This window comes from Moschus berezovskii, chromosome 10 (genome assembly GCF_049115385.1).
Source record: "Moschus berezovskii isolate FMDL1 chromosome 10, NW_MosBer_1.0, whole genome shotgun sequence".
Classification (NCBI taxonomy): domain Eukaryota; kingdom Metazoa; phylum Chordata; class Mammalia; order Artiodactyla; family Moschidae; genus Moschus; species Moschus berezovskii.
The window spans coordinates 8083934-8087270 of NC_142469.1; the positions used below are offsets into that span (position 1 = coordinate 8083934).

The 3337-nt window shown below is 43.5% G+C and overlaps 1 pseudogene; it reads right to left on the bottom strand.

Moving 5' to 3' along the window:
• Positions 1-2110: 2110 nt before the first annotated feature.
• Positions 2111-3104, bottom strand: LOC129561098 (glucosamine-6-phosphate deaminase 1 pseudogene; annotated as a pseudogene).
• Between the last annotated feature and the right edge of the window lie 233 nt (positions 3105-3337).

The window sequence follows — 3337 nt, forward strand, 5'->3', positions numbered from 1 at the left end:
ACATATAAGTAAATAAGCAGGGTGACAATATACAGCCTTGACGTACTCCTTTCCTAATTTGGAACCAGTCTGTTGTTCCACGTCCAGTTCTAACTGTAGCTCCTTGACCTGCATAGATATTTCTCAGGAGGCAGGTCAGGTGTTTGGGTATTCCCATCTCTTTCAGAATTGTCCAGTTTGATGTGATCCACAGAGTCAAAGGCTTTGGCAAAATTTAATAAAGCAGAAGTAGATGTTTTTCTGGAATATTCTGGCTTTTTCGATAATCCAACAGATGTTGGCAATTTGATCTTTGGTTCCTCTGTCTTTTCTAAAACCACCTTGAACATCTGGAAATTCACGGTTCACATATTGCTGAAGTCTGTCTTGGAAAATGTTGAGCATTAGTTTGCTAGCATGTGAGATGCGTGAAATTCTGCGGTAGTTGGAGCATTCTTTGGCATTGCCTTTCTTTGGAATTGGAATGAAAACTGACATTTTCCTGTCTTGTGGCCACGGCTGAGTTCTCCAAATTTGCTGACATATTGAGTACAGCACTTTCACAACATCATCTTCTAGGATTTGAAAGAGTTCAACTGGAATTCCATCACCTCCACTAACTTTGTTCATAGTGATGCTTCCTAAGGCCCACTTGAATTCACATTCCAGGATGTCTGGCTCTAGATGAGTGGTCACACATCGTGATTATCTAGGTCATGAAGTTTGTTTTTTTTTTTTTTTTTGTATAGTTCTGTATATTCTTACTACCTTTTCTTAATATCTTTTTTTTTTTTCTTTTGTTAGGTCCATACCATTTCTGTCCTTTTTTTGTGCACATACTTGCATGAAATGTTCCCTTGGTATGTCTAATTTTCTTTTCCTTTTTTTACTTGAAAATACTGGATTTAATAGAAAATATTACATTGTAAACAAGACCATTGATCCATCAGCTTAAAACAGAATGGCAGCACAATCACATATAAAAGCTAAAGGTAAAACACTGGTACCAAATACAGTGCTTAAAGAGAGGCCTGAGCCAGGCTCTGAAAGATCTTTCCCAGAAAAGAGGTAGCAGCAGCTTTCAAATGGCACAAAAACAGGGAGGAGGAGGCAGCATCTAAACCGTCAAGGCATAGAAGTAAGAGGAAAGCAGAGCAGTAGACTCACTTTGTGAACAAGGAACGCAGGATAAAGGGGCAAATCACTGTGTTTCTTCATGTTCTGGGCATGCCACAGGAGCCCATGAAGGCTAGAAGGAGAGGGTATTTTATGTGGGGAAAGGATATTAGGCAACTTCAGAAGAAGCTGGCATGTTTTTGGCACTCAGCTTTTAGGGGTGTAGAATATGTCACCTGTGTGTTTTGAAACTCAACTGAGCTGCTTGCCCTGGCCCCATAACCTTGGCTGAACACAGCTTTGAACCTGACAGAGTCTGTTGCCCCTGTGGACCTCTTCCATGTGTATGACAGGTTCCACACTGAGACTTTGGAACAGAACACAGGACTCCCGTGGGAAAAGTGTTTCTGCCTTCCAGTGCTGGAAGGTCCCTGTGGGAGGGAAGTTTGATGTGGCTGGGTCCCTTGAGGCTCTGAGTTTATCAGAGAAAGTCTTCTCTCTAGCCCCACCCACCCAAATCCTCTCTCAGAGTCCTCTGAGTTCAAGGAAGGGCCAACTGAAAGAGCAGGAAAAAAAATGGGGAAAAGAAAGTAAGGGATAGTTTCCTTCCCATGGCTTGCGTTATTGACCAAAGGGACTGCTTCCTCATACTGATTTTAGACACAGAGTGTTTATTCCTTAATCTAAAATAGTGATTCTCAAAGAAGGGGCAGGTCTGTTCAAGAGGGACTTTCAGGACTCTCCAGAGAAGTTCTACCCAATATATATAAGCCCTTAACTCCCAACCCAATTGAGAATCAGTGCACATAATGTTAGAACTTACTGATGGGAATGTAGTATACATGTGAACAGTGTCAGAGACAGAACAAAAAGCTAAAAACCCCTAGTCAGTGGGGCAGACATCAAAATTATGGAGTGATTTTTTTTTTTTTTTCCTGATTAAGAGTAATTTACAAACAAGTAGCTAAACTCCATGACCAAACTTCACGCTGCATAGCCAAGAACAGTTCTCCTACTTATCTGGAGTAACCATATTAGGTTAAAGAAATACAGTTTTGTCATCCTAAAGACAATTTCCAGAGAGATCCGCCTCTCCCAATGAGGTACTTGATACCAGGATTAGCACAGGCTAATCACTGTATGGTTTCTTAGAAGACTGGCTTTTCTCTATTTCTTTTTTCTTTGATACTGTACAAGGGGTCCACCAATTTGTTATGAACAAGCATTAAACCTTTGAAATACTTGACTGTCTTCACTTTCAACTCCAGGGTAGCATCCTCAGCACACACAAACACCGTGTGGGGATGCTGCTGGAAGGCAGACACGGTCCACATGTGGTTCACTCCCTCCTCGATGGCCTTGTACAGAGTAAACGTCTTGTGATCACCTGTGGTGAGGATCATCACCTCTCTAGCATCCATGACAGGGCCCATGCCCACCGTCAGGCCATAGTGGGCACATTGGTAAGATCTCCATCGAAGAACCTAGCATTGGCCAGGATGGTGTCCATGGCCAGCATCTTCACACGGGTCCTAGACACCAGACTGGAGCCCGGCTCGTTGAAGGAAATGTGTCCGTCAGGGACGATGCCTCCAACAAACAGCTCAATCCCGCCTGCAGCCTTGGTCTTCTCTTCAAAGGCATCACACTCAGCCTGCAGGTCAGTTGCATTCCCATCCAGGATGTGAGTGTTTTCTGGGTGGATGTCAATGTGCTTGAAGAAGTTGTTCCACATGAAGGAGTGGTAGCTCTCTGGGTCTTGAGGAAGGCCCACATACTCATCCAGGTTGAAAGTCTTCACATATTTGAAGGACAGGTCTCCATTCTTGTAGTATTCAATCAGTTTCTTGTAGCAGCCAAGTGGGGTGCTCCCAGTAGGGAGCCCCAGGGTGAAGTAATTGTCTGGCCCGGGGTTAAACTGAATGATGCGGTTCCTGATGTATTTGGCCGCCCACTCACTGGCCTGAGAATAGTGGCCCAGGATGATGAGCTTCATCGTGTCACAGATGCCTCCCACGCCAGCTGCAGCGACTGCCTGGTATGTCTAATTTTCTTGAAGAGATCTCTAGTCTTTCCCAATCTATTGTTTTCCTCTATTTCTTTGCATTGATCACTGAAGAAGTCTTTCTTATTTCTCCTTGCTATTCTTTGGAACTCTGCATTTAAATGGGGATATCTTTCCTTTTCTCCTTTGCCTTTTCATTCTCTTCCTTTCATAGCCTTTTGTAAGGCCTCTTCAGAC